Source organism: Heptranchias perlo, chromosome 18 (genome assembly GCF_035084215.1).
Source record: "Heptranchias perlo isolate sHepPer1 chromosome 18, sHepPer1.hap1, whole genome shotgun sequence".
Classification (NCBI taxonomy): Eukaryota; Metazoa; Chordata; class Chondrichthyes; order Hexanchiformes; family Hexanchidae; genus Heptranchias; species Heptranchias perlo.
The window spans coordinates 51,024,673-51,043,691 of record NC_090342.1 but is presented as its reverse complement, the minus strand read 5'-3'; the positions used below and the strand labels follow the sequence as shown (position 1 = coordinate 51,043,691).

General features: G+C 48.4%; 1 protein-coding gene across 1 annotated transcript in view; it reads left to right on the top strand.

The window, feature by feature from the left end:
- Positions 1-2,041: 2,041 nt before the first annotated feature.
- Positions 2,042-19,019, top strand: part of LOC137334863 (serine-rich adhesin for platelets-like) — a 37,734-nt gene continuing 20,756 nt past the window's right edge. The window contains exon 1 of the mRNA XM_067999900.1: positions 2,042-2,089. The gene's annotated coding sequence lies outside the window, so the exon portion shown is untranslated. The remainder of the gene's footprint in view (positions 2,090-19,019) is intronic.

Here is a 19,019-nt window from a genome sequence, read left to right as displayed (position 1 = left end):
ACGCTCTGTCCAGGTACAACGGTGCTATGTGAATGAGCTCCTCTCACTGGTGTCAAAGTGCTGGTGGCTACATTAAACAATTAAAGATAGAAAGAAAGGGGATACTAGACAAACCTGCCGAACTTAAGGAGGACAAGACCTTGGGTCCAGATGGATTACACCCACGGACACTCAAAGAAACTAAGGAGGAGATAGCAGAGGAACCAGTATCCACATAAGTAAATTCCAACAGAAAAGGGAATAGTGCCAGAGGTCTGGTGAACAGCAAATGTAATTCCTATCTTCAAAAAGGGAGATAGAACTAATCTAGGGAATTATAGACCAGTTAGCTTAATGTCAGTGGTAGGAAAGATACTAGAATCTTTACTAAAATATCAGATAGCAAAACATCTAGAGACGGAGAATATAATAAAAAAGAGTCTGCACGGATTTCTAAAAGGAAGGTTATGTTTAACCAACCTTAATGAATTCTTTGACGAAATAGCAGAAAGAGCAGACAAGGGCAATACAGTGTATGTGATATACATGGACTTTCAGAAGGTCTTCAATAATTTGCCAAATAAGAGACTCAGGACAGAGTCAGGGGCCAAGTAGCAGAATGGATTGAAAGATGACAACAAAACAGAAAACAGGAGGTAGGAGTTAAGTGAAGTTTGTCAGACTGGCAAAAAGTGGGAAGTGGTGGCCCGCAGGAATCAGTATTGGGACCACTTTTGTTCACCATATACATCAATAATTTGGACTCAGGAATTAGAGGTATGGTGTCAAAATTTGCAGATGATACCAAATTGGGACTGCACCAAAATACAGGAAAACATAAACAGGTTTGCAGAGTTTGCAGATAAATGGGAAATGAGATTCAATCTCACAAAGTGTGAGGTGGTTCATTTTGGCAGGAGGAATAAGGAGGCCACTTATTCCTTGGAAAGTAAGAAAATAAATGAACTAGAGGAGAAAAGAGATCTGGGAATATAGATACATAAATCACTAAAAGTAGCAACACAAGGTGATAAGTCCATGAAGAGTGCAAACAAAGCACTGGGGTTTATTTCTAGAGAAATAGAATACAAAAAGCAGGGCGGTAATATTACATTTATATAGAACATTAGTTAGACCACACTTGGGGTAATGTGTGCAGTTCTGATCTCTGTACCACAAAAAGATATTGAAGCACTGGATAAAGTGCAGAAAAGATTTACAAGGATGTTACCGGAATTGAGAGGATGCAACTATCGGGAAAGACTGAGCAGACTGGGGCTCTTTTCCCTGGAAAAGAGAAGATAAAGAGGAGACCTGATAGAGGTCTTCAAAATTATGAAGGGGTTCGATAGGGCAGATATGCAAAAACTGTTTTAATTTGTGAGTGAATCCAGAACAAGGGGGCGTAAATATAAGATAGTCTCTAACAGATCAAACAAAGGGTTTAGGAGGAATTTCATTACACAGACAGTGGTGAGAATGTGGAACTCACTGCCACATGGAGTGGTTGAAGCAGATAGCATTACTGCATTTAAGGTGAGGCTTGCTGCATTCATGAGGGAGAATGGAGTGGAGGGATATGGGGGCAGGGTGGGGAGAGGTCATTCGAGCGCGAGGAGGCTTGTGTGGAGTATAAACAGTTGAGCTGAATGGCCTGTTTCTGTGCTGCAAATTCTATGTAATTCTATGTAAATTCTTTAAAGCCAGCAAAGAACTGATTGCTTTTTTGCCCACGCTAAACTTCATTCTCGACACTTTCTAAAGTTGGCTTCGCACAGTTGTACTGTAGTTAGGTGGATGGGGGCCAAATTCAATCTGACTCTCTCCATCCTGTTATAGTTGAAACTATGTACCATGTCTGGTCTGTTAAACAAGTAGAACCGCCCACCCCCATTCAAAAAAAACAAACAAATGCAAACAAACAAATGAAAGGTTCTTCACACGGAGCTTCATACTGTTTCAAGAGACAGGGCAGCGGAATGATGTTTACTTTGGGGGAGTTTAGGACCCAGGAGGCAGCATGTGTGTGAGGACAATCCTTATTCAGGGAATCCACGTATGTGGAGATGAAACAGTATGGCGAGGAGAGCAGCAACAGCAAGAGCATGTGGTAAAGTTTGGGTTTCATACATATATTGCTCAAAATATTCTACCATTTATAAATTGTAACATTTATCATTTTATTGTGTTTGTTCGAAAGTGAACTGCGATAAAATTTGTCAAATGAAACCTTTTTTAAACTGGTACTTGTAAAAAATTATATCTACAGACTGTGACAGAGAGCTGACTGAATTGATGTGTAAACTTGTGAATGAAGTGTTAATTTCTGGGTTATTTGCGGTCAGATTTACTTTGGAGGAGCCTGTGGTGCAAAACCCTGATATACAAGGGCCTGGGGTATATGGGGTCCAAGAGCTTTTGGTTTGTTGTGGTCTTACTGGAGAGGAGTCCACCCAAAGGTTTGATTTGTGGTTCTCCACAATAGGACACGATATTGTGGGTCTCTGAATCGGCTGTTGGGTTAAGGTCGGCTGTTTCAGTGGACGGGGGTAGTCAGTGCCCTGAGTCTACTCTCTGGGTCTCTCTGTACTCCGCAGTGGAGTGTAGCAAACAGGCTTCCAATGTGAACTGTTAATAAAGGGTCCAAACAGAACGAAGAAGTCGGTGCTGCCGAAGCACCTTTGTCTGTCAAATGTTTTATGCATGAGAGGTGAATGCACTTCTAATGTTTCCAGACCTGTGATGTTGAGGTAAGCAAGTGCCCTTTTAAAAAGATGTGTTTGTTATTTTAGTATTCGTGCACGTTGTTTGTGTCACTGCAAAGAGATTCCAAAAGCACATCAAATGTAAACCCAAACCCCCCGGGAGGAGCTGAACTCGGGGCGAGGTTGGGGATCTCGCCGGATCGCTGCTTTTATACCGGAGCTATTTTAACTCGGATGCCCCGGGATAACCAACGTGCGAGTGTGCGTTGAGTCCGCTCCCTTACCCTGGCCGCAGTCTCACAGGCTCAGTTTTTTTTCGTGGGTCGACGAGTCTGCCGCTGCGATAAGGGAGCACAATTAGCAGAGCGAATGCTGAGAGCTGGTTTAGGTACCCTGGACTCCTGGAATCCAGCAGAGCGAATGCTGAGAGCTGGTTTAGGTACCCTGGACTCCTGGAATCCAGCAGAGCGAATGCTGAGAGCTGGTTTAGGTACCCTGGACTCCTGGAATCCAGCAGAGCGAATGCTGAGAGCTGGTTTAGGTACCCTGGAATCCAGCAGAGCGAATGCTGAGAGCTGGTTTAGGTACCCTGGAATCCAGCAGAGCGAATGCTGAGAGCTGGTTTAGGTACCCTGGTCTCCTGGAATCCAGCAGAGCGAATGCTGAGAGCTGGTTAAGGTACCCTGGTCTCCTGGAATCCAGCAGAGCGAACGCTGAGAGCTGGTTTAGGTACCCTGGTCTCCTGGAATCCAGCAGAGCGAACGCTGCGAGCTGGTTTAGGTACCCTGGTCTCCTGGAATCCAGCAGAGCGAATGCTGAGAGCTGGTTAAGGTACCCTGGTCTCCTGGAATCTAGCAGAGCGAACGCTGAGAGCTGGTTAAGGTACCCTGGTCTCCTGGAATCCAGCAGAGCGAACGCTGAGAGCTGGTTTAGGTACCCTGGTCTCCAGCAGAGCGAATGCTGAGAGCTGGTTTAGGTGCCCTGGTCTCCTGGAATCCAGCAGAGCGAATGCTGAGAGCTGGTTAAGGTACCTTGGTCTCCTGGTCTCCAGCAGAGCGAATGCTGAGAGCTGGTTTAGGTGCCCTGGTCTCCTGGAATCCAGCAGAGCGAATGCTGAGAGCTGGTTTAGGTACCCTGGTCTCCTGGAATCCAGCAGAGCGAATGCTGAGAGCTGGTTAAGGTACCCTGGTCTCCTGGAATCCAGCAGAGCGAATGCTGAGAGCTGGTTTAGGTACCATGGTCTCCTGGTCTCCAGCAGAGTGAACGCTGAGAGCTGGTTTAGGTACCCTGGTCTCCTGGTCTCCAGCAGAGTGAACGCTGCGAGCTGGTTAAGGTACCCTGGTCTCCTGGAATCCAGCAGAGTGAACGCTGCGAGCTGGTTTAGGTGCCCTGGTCTCCTGGAATCCAGCAGAGCGAACGCTGAGAGCTGGTTTCGGTGCCCTGGTCTCCTGGAATCCGAACTAAAATGATACCCCACACAAAATCAATTTAAGCGGTCTTGATCTCCATGAGGTCATCACAAACCAGTTGGGCTTCACACAGGCTGAATTATAATGCAAAGCAAATGAAATACTGAATACATGAGGGAGAAGGGAATAGAGTGACATGGGGGCAGGCTGGAAGAGGTAATTGGAATGGGAGGGGGCTTGTGTGATCCAGCATAGACATATTGGACCAAATGGTCTGTTTCTGTGTTGTAGATTCAATGTAATTTGGTGCAGGTTGACCAGTCCACTGTGATACTGCTAGGCTATTATTTTAATGGAGGATTACTGAGCATTTTTGAGACGAGGAATGTCTGGGTGAATGTCTTTTAATCACCTAACGTCTTTACTCTTATCTGTTGATGTTGTGCAGAAGGAGGGGATGTATGACCAGATGGTCTCGATATCTCTGTGGGTGATAACAGAACATTCTTGTGTCATAGTTCAGCGAAGACCAGATCACGAATTTAGTGAGCAAGTTATGTATAAATACAGCTAGGATAGCCACAGCTTGTTCGAACAGGCCGAGGAGGGAGGGAGTTCTGAAGCCATTGTATTCTTTGGTCCCGATACTGGGTAACGATAACTCTGTTTCGCAATGCCGTTAATAAAGTTAGTAAACTAAGTTGTTGTTGTGAGCTTGATTATCTGGTGTCTGAAACCATTAGATTCCTATAGAGGCAACAAAATCCCTCTCTCTGTTCCTAGGGGGTCTCATGCTCTCTCTCTCTCTGCCGCTTTCACTCTCTCCCCCTGTCCAGCTGACATCAGAAGTCTCTCTCTCTGGCTGTTCTCAGGAGTCTCTCTCTCTGGCTGTTCTCAGGAGTCTCTGGCTGTTCTCAGGAGTCTCTCTCTCTGGCTGTTCTCAGAAGTCTCTCTCTCTGGCTGTTCTCAGGAGTCTCTCTCTCTGGCTGTTCTCAGGAGTCTCTGGCTGTTCTCAGGAGTCTCTCTCTCTGGCTGTTCTCAGAAGTCTCTCTCTCTGGCTGTTCTCAGGAGTCTCTCTCTCTGGCTGTTCTCAGGAGTCTCTCTCTCTGGCTGTTCTCAGGAGTCTCTCTCTCTGGCTGTTCTCAGAAGTCTCTCTCTCTGGCTGTTCTCAGGAGTCTCACTCTCTGGCTGTTCTCAGGAGTCTCTCTCTGGCTGTTCTCAGGAGTCTCTCTCTCTGGCTGTTCTCAGGAGTCTCACTCTCTGGCTGTTCTCAGGAGTCTCTCTCTCTGGCTGTTCTCAGGAGTCTCACTCTCTGGCTGTTCTCAGGAGTCTCACTCTCTGGCTGTTCTCAGGAGTCTCTCTCTGGCTGTTCTCAGGAGTCTCTCTCTCTGGCTGTTCTCAGAAGTCTCTCTCTGGCTGTTCTCAGGAGTCTCTCTCTCTGGCTGTTCTCAGAAGTCTCTCTCTCTGGCTGTTCTCAGGAGTCTCTCTCTCTGGCTGTTCTCAGGAGTCTCTCTCTCTGGCTGTTCTCAGGAGTCTCTCTCTCTGGCTGTTCTCAGGAGTCTCTCTCTCTGGCTGTTCTCAGGAGTCTCTCTCTCTGGCTGTTCTCAGGAGTCTCTCTCTCTGGCTGTTCTCAGGAGTCTCTCTCTCTGGCTGTTCTCAGAAGTCTCTCTCTGGCTGTTCTCAGGAGTCTCTCTCTGGCTGTTCTCAGGAGTCACTCTCTCTGGCTGTTCTCAGGAGTCTCTCTCTGGCTGTTCTCAGGAGTCTCTCTCTCTGGCTGTTCTCAGGAGTCTCTCTCTCTGGCTGTTCTCAGGAGTCTCTCTCTCTGGCTGTTCTCAGAAGTCACTCTCTCTGGCTGTTCTCAGGAGTCTCTCTCTCTGGCTGTTCTCAGGAGTCACTCTCTCTGGCTGTTCTCAGGAGTCTCTCTCTCTGACTGTTCTCAGGAGTCTCTCTCTCTGGCTGTTCTCAGGAGTCTCACTCTCTGGCTGTTCTCAGGAGTCTCTCTCTCTGGCTGTTCTCAGGAGTCTCTCTCTGGCTGTTCTCAGGAGTCTCTCTCTCTGGCTGTTCTCAGAAGTCTCTCTCTGGCTGTTCTCAGGAGTCTCTCTCTCTGGCTGTTCTCAGAAGTCTCTCTCTCTGGCTGTTCTCAGGAGTCTCTCTCTCTGGCTGTTCTCAGGAGTCTCTCTCTCTGGCTGTTCTCAGGAGTCTCTCTCTCTGGCTGTTCTCAGAAGTCTCTCTCTCTGGCTGTTCTCAGGAGTCTCTCTCTCTGGCTGTTCTCAGGAGTCTCTCTCTCTGGCTGTTCTCAGGAGTCTCTCTCTGGCTGTTCTCAGGAGTCTCTCTCTCTGGCTGTTCTCAGGAGTCTCTCTCTCTGGCTGTTCTCAGAAGTCACTCTCTCTGGCTGTTCTCAGGAGTCTCTCTCTCTGGCTGTTCTCAGGAGTCTCTCTCTCTGGCTGTTCTCAGAGGAGTCTCTCTCTCTGGCTGTTCTCAGAAGTCACTCTCTCTGGCTGTTCTCAGGAGTCTCTCTCTCTGGCTGTTCTCAGGAGTCTCTCTCTCTGGCTGTTCTCAGGAGTCTCTCTCTCTGGCTGTTCTCAGGAGTCTCTCTCTCTGGCTGTTCTCAGGAGTCTCTCTCTCTGGCTGTTCTCAGGAGTCTCTCTCTCTGGCTGTTCTCAGGAGTCTCTCTCTCTGGCTGTTCTCAGGAGTCTCTCTCTCTGGCTGTTCTCAGGAGTCTCTCTCTCTGGCTGTTCTCAGAAGTCTCTCTCTCTGGCTGTTCTCAGGAGTCTCTCTCTCTGGCTGTTCTCAGGAGTCTCTCTCTCTGGCTGTTCTCAGGAGTCTCTCTCTCTGGCTGTTCTCAGGAGTCTCACTCTCTGGCTGTTCTCAGGAGTCTCTCTCTGGCTGTTCTCAGGAGTCTCTCTCTCTGGCTGTTCTCAGAAGTCTCTCTCTGGCTGTTCTCAGGAGTCTCTCTCTCTGGCTGTTCTCAGGAGTCTCACTCTCTGGCTGTTCTCAGGAGTCTCTCTCTGGCTGTTCTCAGGAGTCTCTCTCTCTGGCTGTTCTCAGAAGTCTCTCTCTGGCTGTTCTCAGGAGTCTCTCTCTGGCTGTTCTCAGAAGTCTCTCTCTGGCTGTTCTCAGGAGTCTCTCTCTGGCTGTTCTCAGGAGTCTCTCTCTCTGGCTGTTCTCAGAAGTCTCTCTCTGGCTGTTCTCAGGAGTCTCTCTCTCTGGCTGTTCTCAGGAGTCTCTCTCTGGCTGTTCTCAGGAGTCTCTCTCTCTGGCTGTTCTCAGGAGTCTCTCTCTGGCTGTTCTCAGGAGTCTCTCTCTCTGGCTGTTCTCAGGAGTCTCTCTCTGGCTGTTCTCAGGAGTCTCTCTCTCTGGCTGTTCTCAGAAGTCTCTCTCTGGCTGTTCTCAGGAGTCTCTCTCTGGCTGTTCTCAGGAGTCACTCTCTCTGGCTGTTCTCAGGAGTCTCTCTCTGGCTGTTCTCAGGAGTCTCTCTCTCTGGCTGTTCTCAGAAGTCACTCTCTCTGGCTGTTCTCAGGAGTCTCTCTCTCTGGCTGTTCTCAGGAGTCTCTCTCTCTCTGGCTGTTCTCAGGAGTCTCTCTCTCTGGCTGTTCTCAGGAGTCTCTCTCTCTGGCTGTTCTCAGGAGTCTCTCTCTCTGGCTGTTCTCAGAAGTCACTCTCTCTGGCTGTTCTCAGGAGTCTCTCTCTCTGGCTGTTCTCAGGAGTCTCTCTCTCTGGCTGTTCTCAGGAGTCTCTCTCTCTGGCTGTTCTCAGGAGTCTCTCTCTCTGGCTGTTCTCAGGAGTCTCTCTCTCTGGCTGTTCTCAGGAGTCTCTCTCTCTGACTGTTCTCAGGAGTCACTCTCTCTGACTGTTCTCAGGAGTCTCTCTCTCTGGCTGTTCTCAGGAGTCTCTCTCTCTGACTGTTCTCAGGAGTCTCTCTCTCTGGCTGTTCTCAGGAGTCTCTCTCTCTGGCTGTTCTCAGGAGTCTCTCTCTCTGGCTGTTCTCAGGAGTCTCTCTCTCTGGCTGTTCTCAGAAGTCTCTCTCTCTGGCTGTTCTCAGGAGTCTCTCTCTCTGGCTGTTCTCAGGAGTCTCTCTCTCTGGCTGTTCTCAGGAGTCTCTCTCTGGCTGTTCTCAGGAGTCTCTCTCTCTGGCTGTTCTCAGGAGTCTCTCTCTCTGGCTGTTCTCAGAAGTCACTCTCTCTGGCTGTTCTCAGGAGTCTCTCTCTCTGGCTGTTCTCAGGAGTCTCTCTCTCTGGCTGTTCTCAGGAGTCTCTCTCTCTGGCTGTTCTCAGGAGTCTCTCTCTCTGGCTGTTCTCAGAGGAGTCTCTCTCTCTGGCTGTTCTCAGAAGTCACTCTCTCTGGCTGTTCTCAGGAGTCTCTCTCTCTGGCTGTTCTCAGGAGTCTCTCTCTCTGGCTGTTCTCAGAAGTCACTCTCTCTGGCTGTTCTCAGGAGTCTCTCTCTCTGGCTGTTCTCAGGAGTCTCTCTCTCTGGCTGTTCTCAGAAGTCACTCTCTCTGGCTCTTCTCAGGAGTCTCTCTCTCTGGCTGTTCTCAGGAGTCTCTCTCTCTGGCTGTTCTCAGGAGTCTCTCTCTCTGGCTGTTCTCAGGAGTCTCTCTCTCTGGCTGTTCTCAGGAGTCTCTCTCTCTGGCTGTTCTCAGGAGTCTCTCTCTCTGACTGTTCTCAGGAGTCACTCTCTCTGACTGTTCTCAGGAGTCTCTCTCTCTGGCTGTTCTCAGGAGTCTCTCTCTCTGACTGTTCTCAGGAGTCTCTCTCTCTGGCTGTTCTCAGGAGTCTCTCTCTCTGGCTGTTCTCAGGAGTCTCTCTCTCTGGCTGTTCTCAGGAGTCTCTCTCTCTGGCTGTTCTCAGAAGTCTCTCTCTCTGGCTGTTCTCAGGAGTCTCTCTCTCTGGCTGTTCTCAGGAGTCTCTCTCTCTGGCTGTTCTCAGGAGTCTCTCTCTGGCTGTTCTCAGGAGTCTCTCTCTCTGGCTGTTCTCAGGAGTCTCTCTCTCTGGCTGTTCTCAGAAGTCACTCTCTCTGGCTGTTCTCAGGAGTCTCTCTCTCTGGCTGTTCTCAGGAGTCTCTCTCTCTGGCTGTTCTCAGGAGTCTCTCTCTCTGGCTGTTCTCAGGAGTCTCTCTCTCTGGCTGTTCTCAGAGGAGTCTCTCTCTCTGGCTGTTCTCAGAAGTCACTCTCTCTGGCTGTTCTCTGGAGTCTCTCTCTCTGGCTGTTCTCAGGAGTCTCTCTCTCTGGCTGTTCTCAGAAGTCACTCTCTCTGGCTGTTCTCAGGAGTCTCTCTCTCTGACTGTTCTCAGAAGTCTCTCTGGCTGTTCTCAGGAGTCTCTCTCTCTGGCTGTTCTCAGGAGTCTCTCTCTCTGGCTGTTCTCAGGAGTCTCTCTCTCTGGCTGTTCTCAGGAGTCTCTCTCTCTGGCTGTTCTCAGGAGTCTCTCTCTCTGGCTGTTCTCAGAAGTCTCTCTCTCTGACTGTTCTCAGGAGTCTCTCTCTCTGACTGTTCTCAGGAGTCTCTCTCTCTGACTGTTCTCAGGAGTCTCTCTCTCTGACTGTTCTCAGGAGTCTCTCTCTCTGGCTGTTCTCAGGAGTCTCTCTCTCTGACTGTTCTCAGGAGTCTCTCTCTCTGGCTGTTCTCAGGAGTCTCTCTCTCTGGCTGTTCTCAGGAGTCTCTCTCTCTGGCTGTTCTCAGAAGTCTCTCTCTCTGGCTGTTCTCAGGAGTCTCTCTCTCTGGCTGTTCTCAGGAGTCTCTCTCTCTGGCTGTTCTCAGGAGTCTCTCTCTCTGGCTGTTCTCAGAAGTCTCTCTCTGGCTGTTCTCAGGAGTCTCTCTCCCACTCTGAAGCAAAATTCTGCGGTTTCTGGAAATCTGAAGTAAAAACAGAAAATGCTGGAAATATTCAGCAAGTTGGGTGGCATCTGTGGAGAAAGAAACAGAGTTAATTTTTTTTTCAAAAAAAATATACTTTATTCATAAAATTTGCAGCAATACATACAATACAGTTGTCATATCACATTCCAAACGTACACAATACAGATTATACAATTTGCAGGTTACATCAAGTACAGTTCAATGAACACATTGGACATGATTACAGTTCATGACACTCTAGGGTGCCTCATTGCAATACACTCAATACACATTTTTGATAACAGGTACGTTACAGATTCTTTACAGGTTCATTACAGATTCATTACAGTTACATTACATCAATTAAAATTTTACATTCTGCCCAGGGGACGTTTTCCCTGATTGTAGCCCCTCGGTATACAATGGTGGGAAGGCTCTAAATGGTTGCCTTTCCCCACAGAGCCTTTGCGGCGGCCGTACCCATCCTCAGTGCGTCCCTCAGCACGTAGTCCTGGACCTTGGAATGTGCCAGTCTGCAACACTCGGTCGAGGACAGCTCCGTGCACTGGAAGACCAGCAAGTTGCGGGCAGACCAAAGGGCGTCTTTCACCGAGTTGATGGTCTTCCAGCAGCAGCTGATGTCCGTCTCAGTGTGCGTCCCCGGGAACAGCCCGTAGAGCACAGAATCCTGTGTAAAGAAACAGAGTTAATGTTTCAGGTCAATGACCCTTCGTCAGAACTGGAAGAAGTTAAAGAGTTAACAGTTTTTAAGCAAGTAGAGCCAGGGAGGGAGGGGAGGAAAGAACAAAAGGGAAGGTCTATGATAGGGTGGAGGGCAGGAGTGATTAAATGAGAAAAGGGATGATGGTGCAAGGCAAGGAGGGTGGGAATGGGACAAGTAAAGAAACAAAAGATGGGTCTAGAGGAGCTGCACCATCATCCCTTTTGTCATTTAATCACTCTGTAAATCTGAAATAAAAACAGAAAATGTTGGAAAAGCTCAGCAAGTCAGGCAGTGTGTGGAGAAAGAAACAGAGTTAACATTTCAGGTCGAAGACCTTTCGTCAGAACTGGAAGACGTTAAAGAGTTAATAGTTTTAAGCAAGTATAGAGCCAGGAAAAAGTGGGGAGGAGGGGAGAAAAGAACAAAAGGGAAGGTCTGTGATCGGGTGGAGTGATTAAATGATGAAAGGGATTCTCTCCCCACAGACGCTGCCTGACTTGCTGAGTATTTCCAGCATTTTCTGTTTTTATTTCAGATTTACAGAATGATTAAATGACAAAAGGGATGATGGTGCAGCTCCTCTAGACCCATCTTGTTTCTTTACTTGTCCCATTACCACCAATATACCCATTCCCCCCCCCCCCCCCGCCATACAGATCCTCCCTCAGCAATATTCATAATTCCCAAGAAACCACTCTCCAATCATCCCCGACCATTGCAGCCCCTGCACAATGCTCTCACACCCCGATCCCATGTCCTGTGAGACCCTCCCGATACTCCCACACCCTGCCATCAGCCTCTGAGCACTCACAGTTCCTAGAGCCCCTCTTGCAAGATTCCCATCCTCCCGTCCCAATCCTTCCACGGTGCTCACCCCTCTCAGATGCTCCCAGACCTTGTGACTCCTCCTATCTCCACTGGCACACTCTGGATACACCACTCCCAGACCAAGGTACCTCGATACACCACTCCCAGACCAAGGTACCTCGATACACCACTCCCAGACCAAGGTACCTCGATACACCACTCCCAGACCAAGGTACCTCGACACACCACTCCCAGACCAAGGCATCTCGACACACCACTCCCAGACCAAGGCACCTCGACACACCACTCCCAGACCAAGGCACCTCGACACACCACTCCCAGACCAAGGCACCTCGACACACCACTCCCAGACCAAGGCACCTCGACACACCACTCCCAGACCAAGGCATCTCGACACACCACTCCCAGACCAAGGCATCTCGACACACCACTCCCAGACCAAGGCATCTCGACACACCACTCCCAGACCAAGGCACCTTTGACACATCACTCCCAGACCAAGGCACCTCGACACACCACTCCCAGACCAAGGCACCTCGACACACCACTCCCAGACCAAGGCACCTTTGACACATCACTCCCAGACCAAGGTACCTCGACACACCACTCCCAGACCAAGGCACCTCGACACACCACTCCCAGACCAAGGCACCTCGACACACCACTCCCAGACCAAGGCACCTCGACACACCACTCCCAGACCAAGGCATCTCGACACACCACTCCCAGACCAAGGTACCTCGACACACCACTCCCAGACCAAGGCACCTCGACACACCACTCCCAGACCAAGGCACCTCGACACACCACTCCCAGACCAAGGCATCTCGACACACCACTCCCAGACCAAGGTACCTCGACACACCACTCCCAGACCAAGGCACCTCGACACACCACTCCCAGACCAAGGCACCTCGACACACCACTCCCAGACCAAGGCACCTTGACACATCACTCCCAGACCAAGGCACCTCTTGTAATCACTGATATGGGTACAGGGACCATAGTTAATCCTGCAAAAGGAAAACATCTGGGTAAAACATTATCTTTTTAATTAAGGTTTCTATATAATGGGGGAATCAGCCGGGGCTGGATGGTACAGAACAGCTGGTATCAGTAAAAGTGACCATGAAGCTGTCGGATTGTCGTAAAACCCCAACTGGTTCACTGATGTCCTTTAGGAAAGGAAACCTGATGTCCTTGCCTGATCTGGCCTATATGTGACTCCAGTCCCACACCAACGTGGTTGACTCTTAACTGCCCTGTGAATTGGCCTAGCAAGGCACTCAGTTGCATCAAACTGCTACCAGCTGTTCAACAAGGAGGCCCACCACCACCTTCTCACGTCTAGGGTCTAGACAGAGTAGATAGAGAGAAACTGATCCCATTGGGTTAAGAATCAGAGGACATAGATTTAAGGTGATTGGCAAAAGAACCAAAGGTGACATGAGGAAAATCTTTTTTACACAACGAATGGTTAGGATATGGAATTCACTGCCTGAGGGGGTGGTGGAGGCAGATTCAATCATGGCCTTCAAAAGGGAACAGGATAAGTATTTGAAAGGAAAAAAATTGCAGGGCTACGGGGATAGGGCAGGGGAGTGGGACTAGCTGGATTGCTCTTGCATAGAGCCGGCATGGATTCGATGGGCCAAATGGCCTCCTTCTGTGCTGTAAACTTTCTATGATTCTATTCTCAAGACTAATTAGGGATGAACAATAAATGCTGGCCTTGCTAGCGACGTCCACATCCTAAGAATGAATTTTTTAAAAAACATAATTAAAAGTTTCACTTGACGGAATCGCAATTATATGTAACAAGAGAGAAATTTGTGATAAGATAACGAAATAGGGAGTTATACTAACATCATTAGACCACCGGAAAAGTTGGTAGTTTGGTAGTTTGTGAGGAAATCAGCTTATGAACTGAAGATATTGATATGGTACAGGTCCAATTAGTTTCTCCTTATCTGGAGTTGTTCTTCCCTTTTGATGTAACTATGTAATGTAGAAATGTGTGGATTGTCATACAGTTGGTGTAAGAGAAAAGTGTAAAAGTGGCAAATTGTATTGAGGATTTGGATTAGAAGCGTTTGATCAACCTGAATACTGAGCTCTGAACTGTAACATGTTAGAGTACCCAACCATCAGATGTGGTTGTAAGTACTGTATTTTAAATGTGTGCTTAAGTACTATTACATGTACTGTATGTTTAATAAAATTATGAACGCCTGACCTCAACATTTCAATAACGGTATAGATTTTTGATGAATTGATAGAACATAGACAGAGAGAGGGAACATCAGGCAGCGTTCCTGCTCCTGATCATTATCCAGTGACCCTGGAATAGAGAGAGGGAACATCAGGCAGGGTTCCTGCTCCTGATCATTATCCAGTCACCCTGGAATAGAGAGAGGGAACATCAGGCAGGGTTCCTGCTCCTGATCATTATCCAGTGACCCTGGAATAGAGAGAGGGAACATCAGGCAGGGTTCCTGCTCCTGATCATTATCCAGTGACCCTGGAATAGAGAGAGGGAACATCAAGCAGGGTTCCTGCTCCTGATCATTATCCAGTGACCCTGGAATAGAGAGAGGGAACATCAGGCAGGGTTCCTGCTCCTGATCATTATCCAGTGACCCTGGAATAGAGAGAGGGAACATCAGGCAGGGTTCCTGCTCCTGATCATTATCCAGTGACCCTGGAATAGAGAGAGGGAACATCAGGCAGGGTTCCTGCTCCTGATCATTATCCAGTGACCCTGGAATAGAGAGAGGGAACATCAGGCAGGGTTCCTGCTCCTGATCGTTATCCAGTGACTCCTGCAGGAAACTGTCAGTGGATGTCGCCGAGGACAGGATCAGGGTCGGCTGTTATGTCTTACAAGGTGAATAGCCGGGTGAGGCTCACACATGGATAATGGTGAAGAGGAAAGGACCAGCATCCAAGGTAGAGGAGGGGAGGATGGGAGGAGGATAAACCAAAGATAGGGAGGAGGGAAAACCAAGGGTGTTGGATAATCCTCATCCTTTTAATAACAGATTCACGAACGCTAGAGCCAGTAATACATCTGACATTTATTATTGTTTCAAAACATTGATCTTAAGACTACACAGAAAGTAGTACACCCCAGTCCTACGTCTAGAAAACTCACATGTAAAGAACTCCCCGGGAATCGTGAGCTATTTCCTGTCCAGGCCGTTCATGGTACCTCTTTCACAGTAGCTAAAGTTCCTAACTGAGTTTTGCTTTGTTTCCCTCGTTTATACCGTTTTAGCAAACAAACATCCTTAACTGGCACATTGTCTATTTTTTGCTGAGTTTTAGTGTTATCTCCCCATTCCAATGTTATCTCAGCAACCTTTGGTTCTTCTCTTTGCTCTTTCTGAACTATGATTTTACTCAAGAGTGTCATTGTGATTAAAGATGGGATCTGCATGCAGACATGTTTAAACCAATTCTGATCTACTCATGTGGTTTAACCATAAATCCTACATTAGCTGTTCTGTTTTCGTTCTGTATTAAAAACATTGTAAAAATATATCGATATTCTTACAGAGGATGGGGAAAAGGAGAAACCGAAGGTGGGGGAGGGATTCGCAGGGGAGAACCCAGAGGTGGGAGGAGCTTTAATTCCACCAGTAACAAATATTAACTCACTGAAATTGCACCAATAACTAATAGCAATAGTGGTAACGCTCAGATTCTCCTCATAACCAACAGTAATACAATAACTCACTGATAGTCTACATGTAACTGGTAATAATACATGTAACACCCCAAAATCATACCTTTAACTAGTTGTCATGCTATAGCCTGCTGATATTCGCCCTGTAATGACAGCCAGAAGCCTCCTGCACTGCACAAGGTGCGAGTCAGGCTCCCCAGTCAGTGCCACTTTTAACAGGTCCCTAACTCATTGTACAATGGTTTCGACTCAGGTTCTGTGTGAAGTTGACAACTCTGACCTGGGAGCCTCAGTCAGGGCCAATCAGTACTTGGACTTCACAGGTTGAAGGAGTGGAAGACCAAAACCGGCTGGCATAGACCGACCTGAACCGAAAGGAGAGATCGCACAGAGAGCAGCGGGCTCGGTGTTTGAGGCACTTCTCACAGGGCACAGCCTCCTAAACTCAGCACCAACGTTCCTAAACAACTCCCTGGGCTCAGACTCGATAAAGGAGAATTTTCATACCAGGATAGAAATTACACCACAGGTGGAGGCCATTCGCCCCCCCCCCCCCCCCCCCCCCCCCATTGCCTGGTGCCGGTGCTGGCACTCTATCCTGTAACACCCTTTCTCCCGAATCCTTTTATATTCCTCCTTTTCATATATTTATCCCATTCCCTTTTAAATGATGTTCTAGTCTCTGTCTCAACAACCACTTGTGGCGAAGCATCCCATGGTCTAATAGCCTTCGGTGTGATAACCTTCCTTCTTCATTCCACCTTGGTTCTTCCGGTGAGAATCCTTGGTGTTACAAATTGGATAGCCAGGTGATGGAGGAAAGCAGACTAGAGCCTGGTCTTCAGTTGCTTCCAAGCCTTTATTCCCGCAGAGCAACACACTCCACACCCTAGACAAGCTCTCACATAAATGGATACAAGAGAGTCCCCAATTGATACGCGCCACCTGAATACAATTAACACTAATTAATATAAATCACATGGATACAATTAACATTCGCCCATCAGTGGAAACAGCCTTTCACTGTTTAACCAGAGTAAAGTCCCCAGGTTTCACTTAGCCTTTAATTGGCTCCTTCTCTCGGCGCCGCTCCCACTCACCACGTTGCTGCCCCTGACTCTGCAGGAAATGCTAGGCATCATGCCCACTCTCATTCCCCAGTCTCCGTCTCTCTACCCGAGCCCCATTCCCCCAATTCCGAGTCCGGTCTCCCTCTTCCCCCAATCCCTGAAGCCCAGTCCCCTTGTCATCCTCACCCTCTCTCCCCTCGCCCGACCCCCCAGTCCCTGGTCACCCTCTCTCCACCCACAACCCCCAATCGCCTGCTCCTCAGTCCCCATTCACCCTCTTCCAGCCCAGCTTCACCCCTCTTCTCTGTCCATCCATCTGTTGTCCCCCAGACCCCGGCTGTTTCTCCATTAGCCGTTCCCAGAGAACATCCCTACCCACCAGAAATCACCTCATTAACCCCTCCACAATATTCTTCAAACCGACATGAGGCGGGCCCTGGGGGATAACATCACCGAGTGGGAGACTGTGGGTGATGTTGGGGGGTGGGGGGAGTGCGCCCATTGCCGCGGCTGGATATTTAAAGGCACCCCCCCCCCACCGCCCCATCACTGGGAGCGTGGGTCGGAGCAGCAGGGAAATACAGGGATGAAGTTCTGCGTCTTTCCCAGGTTACCAGCAGTAGTGCCCGGGAGATTCATCTTCCATTCCGGGAAACTCCTGGGAAGGTTGGCAACCTTTATGGTGATGGTGTTCTCGCAATGGTTTTAGCTAGGGAAATCCAGGACCCAGTGAAGATGAAGGAGCAATGATAAACGTCCAACTCAGGATGGTGCAAGACTTGAAGGTGATGGTACTTTCATGATCTTGCTGCTCTTGTCTTTCTTACTGGTAGATGTCGTGGGCTTAGGAGGTGCTGTTGACGTAAGCTTGGAAAGTTGCATCATGTAGTTAATACATCCTGCAGCCACTGTGCATCGGTGGTGGTGGGGGTGGATATTGAGTCCAGCGGCAGAGGTGTATTGACCTGGGTGGTGTTGAGCTGGCTGAGTGTTGTAGTGCTGCACCCAACCAGGTGAGTGATGGGTATTCCATCACAATCCTGACTTGAACCTTGTAGATGGTGGACAGACTTGGAAGGGTCAGGAGCTGAGCCACTCGTACAGACTGTTGACCTCCTTCCTTATAAGGTTCACCACAACATGCTTTGAGTAAGTACGAAACACTTGATAATGGAATATATGGAACAGACTTTATTGATAAACAGCACAGGTGATCCATCTATACCGTGTGCAGAAGACACTTCAGGTCCCTCTGTCTTTCGAACTTTCCCAAATAACTCTGGAAAAACCCACTCTTATACACCTCAGTTTGCCTACTTCAAAGGCATATTTCACAGATAAGACTTCCTGATTGATCTGTTCTTGGATTCTTTCAAGAATAGCTTATTTACATAAACAGTCTTAGTTGAGTACGTTCCTTAAACAAGATTTCCTGAACTACCTGTTCGCAGAATCTCTCAAGAACAGTTTATTGACAGATCATTTGCTTAACATCCACTCTTTGCCATGGTTAATTGACCCTTTGCCAATGTTTATTACACTAGTCCCTAAAGTTATACCTTAACCAATCATGGTTGATGTCATCCCAAACACTATCTCTTTGCATGCATCCCTTTTAGATCGTTATCAGATCTTTGAAATAGCCCATATAATCCATTCTTTCTTCTCCCAGTTCCCATCTGGTTTCCTGTTTATCTTAGAAAGCCTGTTGCTTCCATGACCATTTGTAGTTATACAGGTTAGTTCGATTATTAACCCTTAACTCTCCAACATGTCCAACACAGACTACCTTCCGAAAATACACGCACACCCACCACCCGCCCTCCCAATGCTTCCGAACCCTACGACAGCCTGCCATACCCCGCACTTAATTCCCACCAGTACCACACACCACACCCGGTTCTCAGGCAGTCCACGACCCCCCGTTCCGTTATTCCATGAGAACATAAGAAATAGGAGCAGGAGTAGGCCATACGGCCCCTCGAGCCTGCTCCGCTGTTCAGTAAGATCATGGCTGACCTTCAACCTCAACTCCACTTTCCCGCCCGATCCCCATATTCCTTGATTCCCTTAGAGTCCAAAAATCCATTGATCTCATTCTTGAATATATTCAACGACTCAGCATCCGCAGCCCCCTGGGATAGAAAATGCCAAAGATTCACAACCCTCTGAGTGAAAAAATTCCTTCTCATCTCTGTCCTAATTGTCCGACCCCTTATCCTAAGACTATGCCCCCTAGTTCTAGACTCTCCAGCCAGGGGAAACAGCCTCTCAGCATCTACCCTGTCAAGCACTCTCAGAATCTTATATGTTTCAATGAGATCACCTCTCATTCTTCTAAACTCCAGAGAGTATAGGCCCATTCTACTCAATCTCTCCTCATAGGACAAACCTCTCATCCCAGGAATCAATCTAATGAACTTTCATTGCACCCCCTCTAAGGCAAGTATATCCTTCCTTAGGTAAAGAGACTGTCTGAGGCTGAACCAGACCGTTCGCAACCTTGGCGTCCTATTTGACCCTGAGATGAGCTCCCAACCACATACCTGCTCCATCACCAAGTCTGCCTACTTCCACCTCCGTAACATCACCCGTCTCTGTCCCTGCCTCAGCTCATCTGCTGCTGAAACCTTCATCCATGCCTTTGTTACCTCCAGACTGGACTATTCCAATGCTCTCCTGGCCGGCCTCCCATCTTCTACCCTCTATAAACTTAAGCTCATCCAAAACTCTGCTGCCCGTATCCCAACTTGCACCAAGTTCCGTTCTCCCATCACTCCTGTG